Below are 18,173 nucleotides of genomic sequence, written 5' to 3' on the forward strand. Positions count from 1 at the left end.
AGCATTCAGCACTTGAATTTCACTTCTGCCACTAAAGCATCATGTGCAGTATTCATATTTTTGCTTGGATACATTTTGCTGTCTTTCTTTGACTCTGGATTTGGCATTTTGCTTTCTGTAGCTGGCATGCAGGCATGTGTGTGGTGCAAGAAAATAGCAGATACTCTATGTGAAGTTGAGCGACTTCAGATCTTAGTTAGCCAAAGTATGCTTTCAAACACAGAGGGATGCTGGGGGCTGTATGTGTTTGTGTGTCGGGGGGGGGGGGGGGGCATGTGTATGTGCATGCACATGAGTGTGTGTGCCCAGCAGCTGCACGGGGCCCCAGGGACAGGCCTGTGTAGATTGGGTCTCCTCAACCCACAGCTCATTAGTGGAGAGTGAAAGGAATCCACACAGATGGCTGTCAACGTTCAAAAAAGTCGGCTGCGTGAGACATGTCAATTGAGGTTTAGTTCCTTCTGCTCATTTCTGTGACATTGCAGTATTCAAGCAATATTTGTTTGAATTATTCTCCCCAAAAAGTACAAAAACACAGAAGCCTGGTGACATCTGAAAATGTGTTTTCTAATGAGCGCTCAGACTACTGAACAGGAGCCTGCACTTGTCATTCATCACCATAAATTACTCGTTCTAACTTGACATGTTTTCAGTGCTACAGATGACGGGCTTGTCTGTTCTGCAAACACTGAGATTGTTCGCCGTTTAAACTGGAAATATAGCATTGAACAGTCCAGCAAGATGCCGTGGAAAATCAATTAGATTGTTTACCTGTCAAAGTTGGAATGGAGGCCACGGCACTGTAACGGTCGCTCATCATTTTCACTGTCACCTGCTCTCCTCCTGTTATTCAATTAATGCAATTGAATACGCAGTTGTGATATCGTGTCTTCATAATGCAGGGGTTTATTTAGCAGTGCTTGCTCTCATCATATGGTATACGGAAACCTTATAGAAACTGCCCTTGAACCTCATGAAAGTATAAATTTGAACTAGCAAGATAAAAGCTCTCGTGAATGTGTGATACCTTCTGCTGTGAGCATAGGCCAACTTTAACAGAAAATACATCAGAAACACAAAGAAAATCCTGCATAACTCAAAAACTATTGTGTAATTCAAATTAACCCTGATTGTGACTTCTGTAATTCAAAAATGTCATGTTATAACAAACAAGAATCACTGCCTCGCGGTTGTATGCCTCCACCAGCACGCTGCAGTTTACGTCCTTGTTTGTCCAGGCGGGTAAATATATTGTTGTAGTGCAGGAATTTCATAAAAGTGTTTTTGGAGGGATGTTACTGACACTATTCCTTAAAGGGGTTACTGAGATGATTCTGAATATTGTGCACGAACTTAATATATTTCACTGAATGCATTTTTTGGATATGGTTTGTCATAAAGTCATTGTTTTGTGTTACAACGTTAAATTATATACTTAAGAAGACTGGACAGATTAATCACAACAAAGCAAAAACATACATCAGCAGTGCGTTCACAGCAAAGCAGGAAAAGAGAGAATAAAGAGAGAAAATGAACGTGTCGGTATACTGGGTTTGTGCGTCTTAACCCTAGAACACTAACGTTAAAATAAGTAACACCGTCACTAACGGTATATTTCACCCAGTATAATATTCCTCATCAAAATATATTGAAGTACAACACTGTACTCCAAATTGAAGTACTCTTCTTTAATTTGCAATTCCAATTTGCAATGTCACATTAAATGGAAAAAAAAAAAAAAAGGTACCATGGGGGACAGCGGCAACACAATGAAAGCAACATGACAAGAATCGTGTGGGTGAAAATCACCTGACGTTTGTGCTCTAGGGTTAAGGAAGATATTCTGATTGTACTTGTGAGGGTATACAGATGAATAAGGTGGGGGGTGGGTGGTTAGGTAGGAGCGGGGAAGTAAAAGGGAAGGGGGTTGGGGGAAAGGAAAAATATGCTGTGTGTAGTCCAGCGTTTTTTTAATTAACTTTGTCATTTTTCTTTTTAAGTTTCTTTTGTCTTTTGCCTCTAATTTCTCCTTCGTTAGGTTCAGTTCCATACTTCTTGGCTACCCCATGCAGGGGAAATTCCTGAGTTATGCTGTCCCCCCCACAGTGGCCTTGACCTTTGACCACCAAAGTCCAAGGGAACGTTTGTCACAAATTTAAATGAATTCTCTTGAGATGCTCCTGACAAGGCCAACAATGGGTTTGAGATGTCTCAGTGAGTCACCTTTGACCTTTGACAGCCGAAAGCTGTTTGTTTCATCTATCTGTTGGAAGAAATTTGTACCAAAAAAATGTAATATTGTAATAATGAGATATTTTCCTCATGAGAATGAAACCATGGCTGTCAATAAGAACCAACATAAACAAAAGCAGTTGAACAAACATGGTTATACTACAACCTATGAGAAATGCTTCAGGTTGTGTTGAGAGAAGCGTCGCCGTAGAAAATGGCTAAAATCTGTCTCAAACAGGCAACAGAAGCAGCAGCAACTGTACAAATGAGCTGTTTTTGACTCTCACGTCACCACCAACAAAACCAACTTGTAGAACAAACTGTTGGTGGATTAGAGAAGATTTCTTAAAAAAGTTGGTGGGAGAGAAGTTGACTTGTTCATTCACTTGAGTGTGGATTAAAAGTTGCACTGGACCAGAGATGCTACTTTTCAGTAATTGTACATAACAGCAATCTGAACACCACTTGAGCTGACCTACTTATGGGGCTCAGAAACTTTTTATCCTGCAGCCAAGTCTAAAAATAACCCCGTGGCCAGTTTTAGATTCATCTCAATGGTAACCCTGACAGTTTTACAGAGTGCCAGTGACAGAGTCCTGTTAAGCAGCAGCAGTCCGCAACAGCTTAAACACTGTTCCCAGCCTCAGCGGACTCTCCTTTCACTCCTCGTAAAATCTCTTTCCTCTGCTTGAAAAATTAGTGGACAATTAAATTGTGCTGAACATGCATTTTCAGTGCTTTGTGCTTGGAGTATAATTTCACAGTATCACCACAGATTATGTAAGAGTAAAGTTGGTAAAGTATAATAAAGAATGCAAGTCCTTGTTAAGCAATCAGTGTGAAGTAGCTCTCCTTTAATCATTCACTGCGAATGGCAGTAAAATGATGCCGTGAACAAATTGGTTTCATGTTTAAGTAAAAATCATATGGCGTTTTTGTGTCTGCCCCCCTTTTTCTTTTTCTTTTTTTTAAAAATGTGTATGTGTCGTTGTACAGACATTCTCTCTTGCTGTACTCATCGCTCCTTTAAGATGATTTGGAATTAGAGGCTTTTCATACAGCACATATTATGTAGCTTGGTGGGACTCCATTAGCCTGAATCAAAGAGGACAGCAGCCTGCGTGGAGCCACACAATAATGTGGCAGCGTGTGTTTCAGCAAATAAATAACAAATCCGCCGCTTACTGCACCAGCCAATGCAAACTAACTAATTAAAAGATGAAAGGGGGACGTCTTCCTAGCAGTTTGATTATGCTTTTCCGTAGAATGGTTAACACTGTCTTGAATACTTGGCCAAAATGAGTGTGACGCTAATAAGGATCTAGAGCAGCTAACAGTCTTGATTTGGGCGTATAGAGGGTACCCAACTATAATCTGCCGTTGGAGGGAGTGCAATTAGGGCCAAAATATTGTCCCTGAACTGACACTGGCCTGTGGGAAGACTAAACTGGCTTTTTGTTTCTTTTTTCATCAAATCTTTGGTCCCCTTCACTCCCCTTCACCACCTCCTCTCCTCCAGTATTCCTTCTCCCCTCTCAGAGCATCTTGGGAGCGTTGAGCTCAGACAGCGGGATTAGTCAAGGATCCATCTTGAGACGCAGATAATGTTTTGCAAGCAGACTTCCCTGCTCTCCGCTGGCTTCTGCTTCATTGATTAGAACTCAAAACTCCACCAGAAATGGCTATTTGTTCTTAAGCTGTTTTTCCCCTCCCTTTGTTGAGCTGGTTTTGTCAGCCATCCCTCTAATTCAGTGCAATAACAAGTCACAAGTAGGTCAAGACAATGCTGCAGCCAGCAGTGTCTTAGTCTCAGAGCGGACTGACAGAAACATGGAAGAGCCACAGGGCTGTTTAAATATGCCCTCTGGCCCTCTCACACTGACTAAATGGCTAAAAGTGGGTGGCACTTCTACAAGTTCCCTTCCTCCACAATGCAAACCAATTTCAGGGTTTGTTTGAGCAGCAGTGCCTTTACCTAACACAAACAACTTTTTTTCCTCTTTTCCAACACTCCAAGTAGCATAAGTTTAGCGCACAGTTTCCTAATGCCGTTTAAGTAACACACACCTCAACAGTTGCACACATGTAATTGATATAAGGAGTGAGTGCGCACTTGCAGCCTCATCTGCCTGTCATTGTGAGTGACAGGAGAAGTGGGGAGGGCTGTTCAAGAGCTCAGCAGCTGGCTCCACACCTGCACATGCCCTTCCATTGGGGACCATTATGTTCCCTTCTTCTTTGTTAGCGTACAAGGTGAATACTTTGGGAAATTATTGATTTGTTCCCTCCAGTTTCACATTTCCTTTTTTTTCCTCAATTAGTTTTTGAAGTAATTTATACCCAAAACAGCTTTGGCAGAATAAACACCCAAAAAGAGAAGGACTTGTCTTTTGTTCTGTAAAGTAGGTAAGTAAAACAGATGTGACAAAGCAGTCTATACGTGGACCTAAAAAGGCAGAATTTGGGCCAACTCTGAAATTCCTGTTTCGTCTCCACTTTAACTTCACAATTATTTAAATCAAGCAAGTTGACATTTAAATATTAATAGTCTCCACTTGCGCACATGAAACAATTACATGTTTTGTGTGATTGTCAAGGAGGGTGAAAAAGAGCCTCAGTCTCCACTGTTACACACACGCATACGCAAATGCACATACGCAGCACCGAGGCAGAGCCTGAGCAAATTTAATTTAGAGACATTCTCTCCTTCCCTCCACATCCTGGGCTTTTAAGACACTGAAGTGACTGTTCTTTGCCCGTGTAAAAGAAGCCCATTATCAAAGCATTAAGATATGATTAAACTGACATTTTCTTAAGAAAACGAAAAGAGTTGGGAATAAAGGGATGGAGAGAACTACATACTCCAGATCTTATCAGGAGGGAGGTGGGAGGGGTTCGAGGGGGGGGTGTACATACTGATCTCAGAAGGAGCTTATTACAGAGCAAGTTAAGAAGACAAGCACAGCGGTGTACTGATCAGAGGTATGCAAGCCAAATGCACCTGCTAGATTTCACTATCATTCACCGAGTGTCAGTCAGTGTTGAGGCCCCAGACTGAAGCGGGGGCAACCTGCTGAGGGCACACTGCAAAAAATATGCAGCAAAAAAAGACATTTGGAAAGTGAAATGGTTAATGTGACTTTAGGATGAGAGCCATTCGCTTACTAACAATGTGGTTTTGTTTTCTTTTAACCATCTGACAAACTGACCAATGCTAGACATCACTTAGAAATTGTATCTGCTGCCAGTTCGGTGATATTGCAGATTCACTTCCAACAGCAGAAAACAGAAATGATACCAAAGAAAAAGTGTTATTGTGTTATGGTAGAAATCACAGGCTACATTAAAGTACTCGTATTTTTATAAATTGTGCAGTCTTTCTGCTTGGAATTATAAATATCCATTCTCCTGAGACTAAAATGATTTCATACAAAATATAAGGGAAGATATGCGAACTACATCAACACAGACAACACTTTTCTAAATAGATTTTTTTTTTATATTTGACGGTAAAACATTTAGTCTTATCAAAGATGTTGTCACTCAGTTTGTTGTTCATGAAGTTTTGCTAAAAACACAATCAAATCCGTACAAGTTAAATAAAAAAAAACCAACAACAACGTATAAATCTCTGGCAATTTGCGGATAATTTATTTGTCCCCTCTGGAATATTTTTCTCCTGTTAGCAAACCATTCTTCTGTGTATTGTTGCGCTTTTCAAAACTAAACTAGTCTAATCTCAGGTACAAAATCGCTTAAATCTTAGCCTGGATTAACTCTAATAAAGACTGCCAGTGTCTGAGCTCTGAATTAAGTCGCTCTCATCAATGAATATTAGCTGAGGTGCACAAGTTACGAATGAAATATTCAGCAGGGCAGAACAGGGTCAGTCGGGACAGTGGAGTCATTTGATGTGAGTGAGTCGTTGGACCACGAATTCAGGAAGTACACTTCACATGACTCGATTTAACTTGAACTGAAGCACACAGGGAGAGGGGGTTGCTGAGCAAACCAGAGCAAGAGGTACAATTGTTTTCATGTTTAGTCACAAAAAAAAAAGGAAATCCTGTACATTAGATAAAAAAAAAAAAAAATTCATATGTCAATTTGAGTCTGAGGAGAAACTTACAAAACTAGATCACGGATCATGGATCTGCTGAGTTACACACTTTTGTCAAACTGGAAATTGTAAGGTAAAATGCAACAGGGATGTCAGGGCAAGTTGGGCCAGTGGCAGCCACTCACCTTTCCATGCAGTCTTGAGAAATTGAAGCAATGTGGTTTTATCAAGAACCGCATTTAGAAATGTGTTCTCGCTGTAGTTAACACTCAAAGATTGCAGTTTAAAGCTCACCAGTAAAAACAAACAAACAAACAAATAGACACCATTTTAAGTGTGAGTTTTTGTCTGTGTCAAATTTAGGGTATTTTTCAAAATCAAAATTGTCTTCGGATTGTTTGATTTTGTCAAAATCATGTGTGTGTGATTCACATTCTTTGATATAGATAGATAGATAGATAGATAGATAGATAGATAGATAGATAGATAGATAGATAGATAGATAGATAGATAGATAGATAGATAGATAGATAGACTGTTTGATTGATTGATTGATTGATTGATTGATTGATTGATTGATTGATTGATTGATTGATAGTTACTTGTATTTGAAACAATTAGCCTTTTATCGCTGTTTCAAAATCAAAAATCTCACCCTGTTATCCCAACTCAAGCTCAGTTCACGTCAAATCACTGCATTGTTCAGCAACCACATACTGAAGTTTTAGTCATCATTGCTGTCACCTGTGCTTTGGCTACAATAAAGTCAGTTTCTAAAAATAACAAACACCATGATCAGCAAGGTAGTTGTTTAGCCTGGGAGCTACTCAGTATATTTATTGATGAGAAAAAAGGATGGCATTTGGAATGCCTTTTTGAACATTCCTGATAAACTCTTCAGTTCTGTATGATTCTGTGTTACACCTCGCTTTGGACAAAAGCGTCTGCTAAACGAAATTGTAGAATTGTAGAATTCAAACCTCTGAATAAAGTAACATTGCTTGTTACGGTGAGGTGAACAGGTGGAGCTTGACTTGCTCTCTTGTGATTAGTGTTTTGTCAGCACTTTGCTTTTAAAATCTTTTTACATACATTCATGCAGAAACGTCTAATAAGTCTACATACTGCCACAATTAAATTGTGAACCACCTTATTTTGTTCAGATAATATAATGCTAAGTCTGAGGTGGAGCGGTATCCTGACACCAGTGTCATTCACCAGAATCATCAAATGTAAACTCATCCTGTCCATCAAAGTTGTTGATTGTTGGAAAAAAAAAAGTAGGATTAGGATAGTAGAATTTTAAAATGAAAACAAATGTAATTTTTTTGGTGATGGTAAATTTTTTTGCAGTACTGACCGGGGACTGCAGGCGACTCCCCCTTTTATTTGTCTTTCATGGTCCCCACAGACGAAATAAAGCTTACTGTTGATACGGTTCTCAGGGGTTTTGTGCATGAATGTCAGGATTTTCCTCTGAGGCTCCCAACTGAAGCCGAGGTATGCTCAGCATGTGATGGGAAATCTGTGTAATTTTTTGAAAGGCATCACATAATCAGGAGGAGTCAAAAGCTTTCTGGCAGTAATTGCCTTTTGGCCACAGACAGAATGTACAACACTTTGCAATCTTTCCCTGCAGAGATTTTTAACAAATAAAACCCAAGAATGAACTCTGCTGCATTTACATATTAACTGAGTCACTGCGTCATAGATTTCCAGCCACTCTTTAACTGATCAGCCATCAAGCACGCATCATCAACTTGGTTTTAAAGTCCTGAATGAAGCCATCTGCAAAAACAAGACCGATTTCAAAGCAGCAGAAGTTTTCATGGGCAAAGTCTTGATTGAATTTGACTGGCTTGATAATGTCGGGGTTTTAGATTTTAACATCTAAGAGGAGATTGAAAAAGAATCGTTATTTACTGTACGTCTATTCGCTTGATGTGGCGCCAGCTGCCATGTTGCACGAGGAAAACAAGCAATATACTGTCAAAAGATCTAAACCGAGATATAACAGCGACATTTTGATTTATAGTCTGATCAGCTCTCTTCTGCGTGAGCTGCATGATACTCGCTCACTCACTCACTCTCCTTTAATTATCCCATCTTTTTCTTCTCACCCAGCCCACTTAATTTTTTTTCATTTTGTTTCACACAACCTCTTACTTATTGCTTCAACTTTTCTTCCTTTACTACCACCCACCTCCCATCCCAGGGGATGCTCCCATCAGGGGTCTGGTTGGAGCTGTATCATCATTCTACCATTGGGAACAGAAGGGGAGGAGGCTAAGAGACAGAAAGCATCAAATAAGAAACCAAAAGGAGCAACAAACATAAAACAAAACTCCTCCTCCCCCTCCAAAAACTCTTTTCTTCCTTTTTTTCCATTTTGTAGGGGGTGGGGGAGGGACGGAAAGGGGGAGGTTAAATGTGTACCGGTGGGTTAAGTGGCACAATGTGTAGCGTTGTTGCTGATTTCCACAGTTTCACTCAACACACTCCTGCTGAGTTAATAAATCCGACCTCTGCTTAATTAAAATAACAGAACATTGTCCACTGAGGGGGGAAAATAGCAGTATGAGAATTATTCAACTAATCGCTAATTAAGATTTAGCAAAAACAAGAAACCTGTCGAGGAAGATGTATCTGTTTTTAGGAAATAATGGAATGAGCAGCTGCATGTGGACACTGTCAAAATCAACTGCACATGATATTGCGCTTCAACTGTGGTGCAGAAAGAAATTCCTAAAAGTGACTAAACCAACAAGAAAATAATCACATTTACAAGTACTTATTTAGCATTTGAGAATAATGCATTATTCCCTTTTCTGTGGAAAGTGTAGCATTGCTTCATTAATTGCTAATTTTGAAGCGTTGCTCTTTTGACCAGGGAAGGTGAACGGGGCCAGAAACACAGTCACAACATAATGATTGTGCTGTAATAACTGTGTCTCCTCTCTAGTCTTGAATCTTGGCCCCTGCTGCCGTGAGGGCTGTAATTCTGCAGCAAGGAGTGTTAAGAGGATATCATTATCACGTGTTTTCCCGAGTAAGCTGCAGATTTGGTTAAATATAGTAGCATTTTTGTTTCCTCTCCTTTTCAGTTGTGCATTAAAGCTGGGTCAAGCCGACCCCTCCCATGGCAATTCTTTTCAAATGGAGCTGCCAAAGCGCCTCCTCTGCCACAAATGTAGCCAATATCGATGCCATGCTCAAAAACTGATTGAAAAGAGACTTACATGTTTCAAAGCATGCAGGGAGCTGGGGGCCAGGCGGAAGCCCAAAGTATTAAAGCTGAGATAGCCACCAGTATGCTATAAAAAGGCAACATATGCCCACTAGTCCGACAGTGCACCAATCAGTGTATTTATACTGTGAATCTGGTGGGGGAGTTTTGAAAATGAAATTCATTTACTGTTCATTTTTTGTGCTTTTATTTTGTTAAAAAAAAAGAAACTGTCAAAATAAGTTTGATTAAGGACCTCGTCTCTTGTTACATTTTTATATATGTTTTGCTGCAATAGCAAGTTACAAAACTGAAGAACAGATAACTAATGGTCAGTTGATGTGTAGGATTTTTTTTTAAATTTGAATTAAACTTTACTAATTATCTCATTTAATAGTCTGCGTCTTTCCTTACAATTCCTCAGAAAAAAAACAGGTAATTAGGTCACAGCATTGAAAACATTTGGGATGTGATCCTGAAACAGATTTGGGAGCATGCAGCCAAGCTGCGGAAAGGCTAAAAAGGCGTGACACTGCTGACTAAGTTAATTAATGGAAGTGCGATTTAATGAAACCCATTTTCTTCTGTTGTATTCAAAGATCTCTTCAGAAAATATCAACAGCAGATTAGTGAGGAGATTTTTAATTAGTCAAAGTGAATTAGTAAGAAGTCTGTCGATTTTTGAGCTGATATTTGTAGTTTATCAGAAGATGGTGAAGAAAAAATTTCTATTCAACCAAATCCCCAAAGAGTGCCATTGTTATCTCAATATACTGTTCGCCTCCAAATCTGAGAGCATAATAGAAATTCAGTGGTGGAGTGTGAAGCTGCGCACTACGTTTGCATATTTATTCAGCTGTCATATCTATCGGAGCAGATCATCAGAGGAGATAAACTAAAGAGATGAGGGAATAATGGCTCTTGCTGAGAGGCTGCCAAATGATACAAGCATATTCCCGAAAACACCAGGAAATAGGTAAACAAAAATGTTCTCCTCAAAGCCATGCAATTCAAAACGGGCCGCAGCTAATGATGGTGATAATAATGACGATGAAGATGCTGTGAATAAAATTTGAATGACGGGAAGTTTCAAGAAGTAGGAATACAATAATCAAAGCCATGTTGCAAACTTATCCAGAATTTCTTTGGCCAGAATTCCTGAACATAAAAGTCAAAATCCACTTTATTCCTGCAATTATTTCACTCTTTTATTCAAAATATTGATCTGCCCGTATAGAATAAACATTATTCAAAGGAATTCTTCAATTGATGTCCAAAACAGAGAACGCTATGGGCAACCTATGTAGGGAAAACGTTCCTGAGAAGAACGCAGTCCCTGACGTTTCCTGAAAGAAGCCTCTAAGGTCATGCTGTTGACACCTCTCGTGAAAAAACAAATGAAACATGATCAGGAAAGTGGTGAGACACACTGAAATTGTTCCCTTTGATTCACACTAGATACATGGAAGTACCTTTTAGACAGGATGTATTTTGCACTTTTTGACCTTTTCTCTCATCAATGGCAACACATAGTAGACGTCCATCTATGAGTGAGGGTATCATGGAACCCTTGTGTCATCTATCCCTCTAATGCATATGTACGCCTACTCCATGAGCACAGTATAGGACACTTAATTGAAACAATATCCAGGAAGTGACAAGAGAGCGGTGAGGGTAAACGCTGCTCAATGGTGCCATCTAGTGTTTCCTCAATGCGACTCGGCGCTACAGTAGGAGCCCTCTCCCCTGCTGCTGCTGCTGCTGCTGCTGCTGCTGCTGCTGCTGCTGCTGCTGCTGAGGAAGTTTGGATAACAATTATCTGTTGTATTTGCATTAATGTGATTACTTTGTCTGCAGACTCATCTGACTGCAATTATAAAGAGTAGCATTAAAACACTAATTAATTAACTCAATTGTGGGTAGATTGATTAATTCTAAACAAACATGAGATCTCAGCAAGCAAATGAGCTCTGGAGTGCCGATGCATCTGGGAGTGCTGCTGCAGAAGACATTTTGATTATCTGCAGACACATGTAGTTGCAAATCTTTTAATTAACACAAATAGATAGTGAGAGTGAGAGCTGGTTGTGCAACTATCCTGCTTGTTACTTGTAATCAGAATTTGGTCAGTTTTTAAAAGAATGAGAGTGTGGACTTCTGGGTTTGAGACATGATCGAGAGGCAGCTTGATTATTATAAAGTTGTGGATGTGTGTGTGTGGGGGGGGGGGTATGGAGGCTTGACATCAGAAGTCATCACACAAAAAGAGATAATCAAATTATGATCAAAACAAAACAGATGGTCACATAAATCATCCATTCACATGTTGGACTGGTGCCTCTGTTGCAGAACAATGAATCACTGCCTATCAGTGCTCAAATCAAAACATAAGGGCTGCTCTGAATACAAAGAGCTCTTCAGGATATTATTACATGCTAACATACAACACAACATGGCCACAAACAACATCCTGTCTCTTCAACTCTTTAAAAAAGAAAGACTTCCAACTAAGTCCAGAAAAAAAGCATTGAGAAGACTGAAAATGTGGACTCAGATAACATAAATCAGGCTTTTAAAATAATCTAAAATCCATCCCAGATCGAATATTTTGGTGAAAAATATTGTAATTGTTAAGTGGAAATGCACACATGCATGCTCTGTCTTCATAAAAATACTGAACTCCTGTACTAGTCAGTCAAAGCTGCCATTCTCATTGTGCTGTCAGCATCTACACATGCAGAAAAGCCTAATCAGAGAGATACCAGTAAAGTGCATGTAATACTTTAGAGATTTAATGCAGTTTTTAATTGGATAGAGGCCCATTATTTTTCAATACAGAAGGGGCACTGAGGCACATAAAGCTCTTGAATATTTTTGCAAATCGTGTTCAACAGCATAATGATTAACCACGGCACTAAATTTGCCTCACAAAATGAAAAGCAAACTTCATGCAAGGCGTAATTTAATTGTTTCCCTTCACATTTTCTGCCTCCCATTGTTGGAAGCTTAACATTTTTAGAGTCTGCTTAACAGCTGCCTTGTGATGCTTGAGCTGCAACAATGTGACTGACAAATGTTTTGAAGTAGCTGCAGACTTCCCAGTGTCTTCAGAAGCACAGTGTCAGGGAATCCTACATCACTTTATGCCATATTTGAAGACTTATTACATGGGATGTTTAATATTCAATTCAATGCTGAAAAATACCACTAAATGCATCATTCAGTTGACTACATGCCCCTTTCATAATAGTTCTTATTTTGGGTTAAAATCCCTTTAAATTTACACAGACTGTCCCTTACAGACATTAATGTAACTGAGACATTTTTTTTACAGAAATTTTCCTAAATACTAATTGTTTTGTATCTTTTAAAAAAACACACCTTGCAGAAATCCGTTCAAATACTAACAGTGTTGTCTTACCATAATAAAACACATAATTGTATGATGAGTTTATTTTTGTACAATAAAACATTTCAGCTGTAAGAGCTGCAGGTCACATTTCCTTCAACCTGAGGAGAACACTGCCATCTGGCCTGCAATTAGTGGTAATGCAATCCAGCCTGCATGAATATTCAAGATCAGAAACAGATAGTTGGTGTTCATGTACGCTGACACACGATGTTCTCACATGCTGCATCAGAACATCGACACAAATAATTAATAAAGGCAAATAGATAAAGAGTTTAAAATGTACAACAAGTTTTAGAAAATGAGATTTCATATCGAATGTGGCATTCAGGTCACATGTTCTTGTAAACCACACATGGGTTTATCCATCCATCCACTGTCTTCTGCTTATTCCCGTTAAGGGTTGCAGGGGGTGGGGGGCTGGAGCCTATCCTAGCGGCTACGGGCGAGAGGCGGGGTTCACCCAGGACAGAACACCAGTCCATGGCAGGGCCAACACATATAGACAAACAACCATTCACATTCACAGTCACACCTACGGTCAATTTAGAGTATCCAATCAGCCTCGTCCCCAGTTGCATGTCTTTGGATGGTGGGAAGAAGCTGGAGAACCAGAGAGAACCCACGCAGGCACAGGGAGAACATGGAGACTCACACAGAAAGACCCCGTGCTCCAGCCTCAAACCCAGAACCTTCTTGCTGTGAGGCGAGAGTGTTGACCACTGCACCATCGTGCTGCCATGAATTAAAACATGTACAGTAAATCAATCGCACAAGGAAATATGTACAGTAGCCATTAATAATCACAATGGTGCAGCACTGGGAACCTGTACAGTCACATAACGATATATTTGCACATATCTGTAACGATTAATTAATGAAATAACTGCTTGGCAGGATTGTAGAGAATCAAGTTAGACATTTGCATGAATAAGAGAATTACTCAGTGTATTGTGACAGTGGAATAACTGGCCCAGTGTGGGATTGTTGCATAGCTCAGTTCTCTTTCTCTCTCAACACTCAAACAGGAGAGAAGGCGAAATGAGTTGTGGCCTTGCTAGGAGACATGCGTGCTGATTTTTCCTGCCTGTTTCTTGTCTTTGCAACTGTAAAAGTCCAGCAAGGGAGCTGGAAATGTAGCAGTGAGGTTCTTTCAGCCATGTTGACCATCCTTTTTGGTAGCCAAGTAAAAATTGCAGCTGATGTGTGACAGTATTGGTAGCTAATGCAGGAAGTATGTCAGTTCTCCTGTTTTGCCTCTGCAGACAGTATTGATGACAGCATTTTCAAGTCTTTGTAACAGCACCAGGTGTCATAACCTGATGGAATGTGAGTTGATGGAACAGGAAGGTAAAGGCTTCCGCTACATCTGCTGTTTCCAGATGTAGAGGAAACCTACTGCCAGCAAATTCACCTTCAACTCTGATCTTCTTGCCACATCAAGGTGACAGATCTGTAATGGTGATGTGCCATGAAATTCCAGGTTTTTGTTAGCTTTTAAGAGAATTAAATCATGTCTTTTTGATCCAGTTAAAGGGCTGCACGGTGGTGCAGTGGTTAGCACTGTGGCCTCACAGCAAGAGGGTTCCGGGTTCGAGTCCCGGCTCGGCCACGGGATCTTTCTGTGTGGAGTTTGTATGTTCTCCCTGTGTCTGCGTGGGTTCTCTCTGGTACTCCAGCTTCCTCCCACAGTCCAAAAACATGCACTTGGGGACTAGGCTGATTGATACTCTAAATTGACCGTAGATATGACTGTGAGTGTGAATGGTTGTTCGTCTCTGTATGTCGGCCCTGCGATGGACTGGCGACCTGTCCAGGGTGAACCCCACCTCTCGCCCGTTGACGCTGGGATAGGCTCCAGCCCCCCCGCGACCCTTAATGTGTAGGAATAAGCGGAAGATGACGATGGATGGATGGATGATCCAGTTAAAGATGCTGGTAAAATTAGGAAATATGGAGAAACTGAATCAAGTTTGAATGCTACAAAAATGTGTGCCAACCATGGTGCCCTTAACCTTTGACCACCAAAATGTTTTCAGTTCATCCCTGATTCCCTCTGGACATCTGCACTTGATATGAATGGCATTCCAGAGATATCACATTTATGTGAGGTGACAGTGACCTTGACCTTTGACCACCAAAATCTTTTCAGTCCATCATTCAGTCCCAATGGAAATTTGTGCCAAATATGAGGAAAGTGGGCTGCACGGTGGTGCAGTGGTCAGCACTGTCGCCTCACAGCAAGAAGGTTCCAGGTTCGAGTCCTGGCTCGGGCACGGGATCTTTCTGTGTGGAGTCTCCTTGTTCTCCCTGTGCCTGCGTGGGTTCTCTCTGGTACTCCGGCTTCCTCCCACAGTCCAAAGACATGCAATTGGGGACGAGGCTGATTGATTCTCTAAATTGACCGTAGGTGTGACTGTGAGTGTGAATGGTTGTCTGTCTATATGTGTTGGCCTTGCCATGGACTGGTGATCTGTCCAGGGTGAACCCCGCCTCTCGCCTGTTGACGCTGGGATAGGCTCCAGCCCCCCCGCGACCCTTAACAGGAATAAGCGGAAGACCACGGATGGATGAAGAAAGTGTGCGTAAGGTGTTCCTGCAATATGGTGTTAATGAGAAATGGATGGATGGATGGACAGACGGACGGACGGACGGATGGATGGATGGCGCAAAAACTTAGTGCCTCTGGCCCACAGCTGTCAATACGATGCAGGCATAATAATCGAGGGCCTTTTAGTTTTATAGCAATAAACAAGAAAAGATTAAAGTCAGGCTGCTCTCCCGAAGAAGCCATCCTCTTGTATAATAAAAGAAAATATTAAAACAGCTACCAATGTGTCATTTTGCGTTTCAGAGCTCGCTGTATCGATCTACCTGAGTGTTATCTTACGCAACGTTCTGTGGCAGCTAATGCCAGAGTTCTACCATGTCGGTACTGAGCTGTGTTCGCTAAACTTCAATTCAGTGGAAAGGAAACTGACATCTGTGTTGGTTTGTAATGCTGGTAGAGGAAATAAAATGATAACAAGAGCCGTCCTCTAAATCCAGCAGAATGGCAACTTTCCTCATTCAGCAACACAGAGACTTTTGAGGAGATGCCATTGCTGCCTCATTGGTTTTTCACTCCCTCTGATTACTCCTCTCATCTTATGTAAATCCTCTTAAGTCACATGTTATTGTTTATTGCAACTGTGAAGGTTAGGTGTTCCTAAGCCCTGTGCGTGTGCTTATCTCAGCAGCGCATGCATCTTTGTCTCTCCAATGTGTCTTGTTTTCATAATACACTAATGGATGAGAAAAGTTGTCTGGACTGATGCGGTGCAGACAACCAATCCACCGAGGTAAAATGCTAATCTCTCCCGGTGGCTAACAACGCTTCATGAAAGGGAGGCAGTTGCATGCTCCAGGGATATCACAGCATTATCAGCAGCCTACTATTTTGAGGGGGATTTTTTATTTTTAAATATAAAATATAAACAATCCCAAAATATATGGTGAACATTTTAGACCTCTTGACCCCGTGGAGTGCAATCATGATTAAGTTTATTTGGCACTGAGATGTGTTTATGTGTGAAATATGTTGCTGATGAATATGTCATCCTCAAGTTTACTGTGAAAAGGACCAGTAGAGTGATGAAGACAAAAAGTGTGACAGCCATAATAAAAGTGACATCACATAGCACAGATGCCATCTGTGCTTCCCATATTTCCATCATATCTGTGCTGTGACTTCCTGCGGCTGAAGGAGGCTTCAGCTTGCAGTCGTTGGGCTCTTTGATTTAGTTCAACGGGTATTACCCACGGCAGGAAGTACACAAAGCATCCAGAGGTAAACAAATTATGTGACAATTGATAGATATAGCAGATCCAGCAGCAGAATATCTTGAAAGTACACCTTTAATGACATACATTAATGACACTCAAGAACAAAAATGTCAGTATTCAAATGACACAAGTTAATACAAGTTAAATCTACAGTTTGGTCTTTTAGGAAGAAGGAACGTGTTCAAAAATACATGTGCTGCTACTTCAGCTGGTTCACAAAGGACAACAGGAGCAGTTCTGGGTTGCTAACCAGAGCTAGCCTCCATGCTATCTAAAGGGAGATGACACTGTGATTTGTCTGAGTCTGAGGAGTATTTTTTCTTTACAATTGTTCAAAATGCCCTATTGTTATTATTAATTTCTGATCTCTGTTATTATATATTTGACTGTGCTGCATGTTGATCAGCATACCATTTGTTCATTCAATTATTGAATTTAGCAAAGCAAATTAAACACCAAAAAATGAGTGAGAATTTTGTTTATCTGTTTTTTGGAAGGGCGGCACAGCAGTGCAGCGGTGAGAACTGTTGCCTCACAGCAAGAAGGTTCCAGGTTCGAGTCCCGGATGGAGCACGGGATCTTTCTGTGTGGAGTCTGCATGTTCTCCCACAGTCCAAAGACATCAAGAGGGGACCAGGTTAATCCAGACTCTAAATTGACCGTAGGCGGGGCTGTGAGAGCCAATGGTTGTCTGTCTCTATGTGTTGGCCCTGCCATGGACTCTGGACCCATCCAGGGTGAACCCCACCTCTCGCCCGAAGGCAGCTGGGATCGGCTCCAGCCCCCACCCCCCCACCCCTGCGACCCTTAACAGGATAAGCAGTGGAGAATGGATGGATGGTTGTTTTTTGAAATGAAAATGACATTCCATTGCTTTGCATTGTTTTCTGTATTCTAATCCTGTCAGATCTCCCTTCTAATACAGACAAAACTCTATTCCATTATTTATTTGGGCCTGAGCCTGAAGGTACTTCATATCAGCCTGTGTCCCTGGGAGGAATGGAGAGAATCCTGAGAGGAAACTCTAACTGGCTTGTGATGTGCTCAGCCCAGGACAGGAGTTCCATAGCAGGTGATGAAAACTGGCTACAGCATCATTTATCTGAAATGAACTTCTTTTACACTGCAGACCAATGATGATGAGGCCAATATGACAACAGATAATCGTGTAAAAGAGTAACAGAGGTGTAAGGTGAAGAGTCAGATGAAGCATGAGCAGAGTGCCAGGTTTTGTGATGTCACACAACCCAGTACGCACCACAAGGTCAGAAATCTAGCTTTCATCAAGGACAAGTGCACTTGCATTTTAGAGTTTAAGAAAACTCTACTTTCTAGCAGAGGACAAATCAAAAGAGGCGTGACAACAACAGTTGAGTGGCATTTTGAAGCCTTTATCTTTCAATAAGGGTTTTATATTAAAA

This window comes from Aulostomus chinensis, chromosome 11 (genome assembly GCF_037954235.1).
Source record: "Aulostomus chinensis isolate RoL2024-O1b breed Wild chromosome 11, RoL_Achi_v1.0, whole genome shotgun sequence".
Classification (NCBI taxonomy): domain Eukaryota; kingdom Metazoa; phylum Chordata; class Actinopteri; order Syngnathiformes; family Aulostomidae; genus Aulostomus; species Aulostomus chinensis.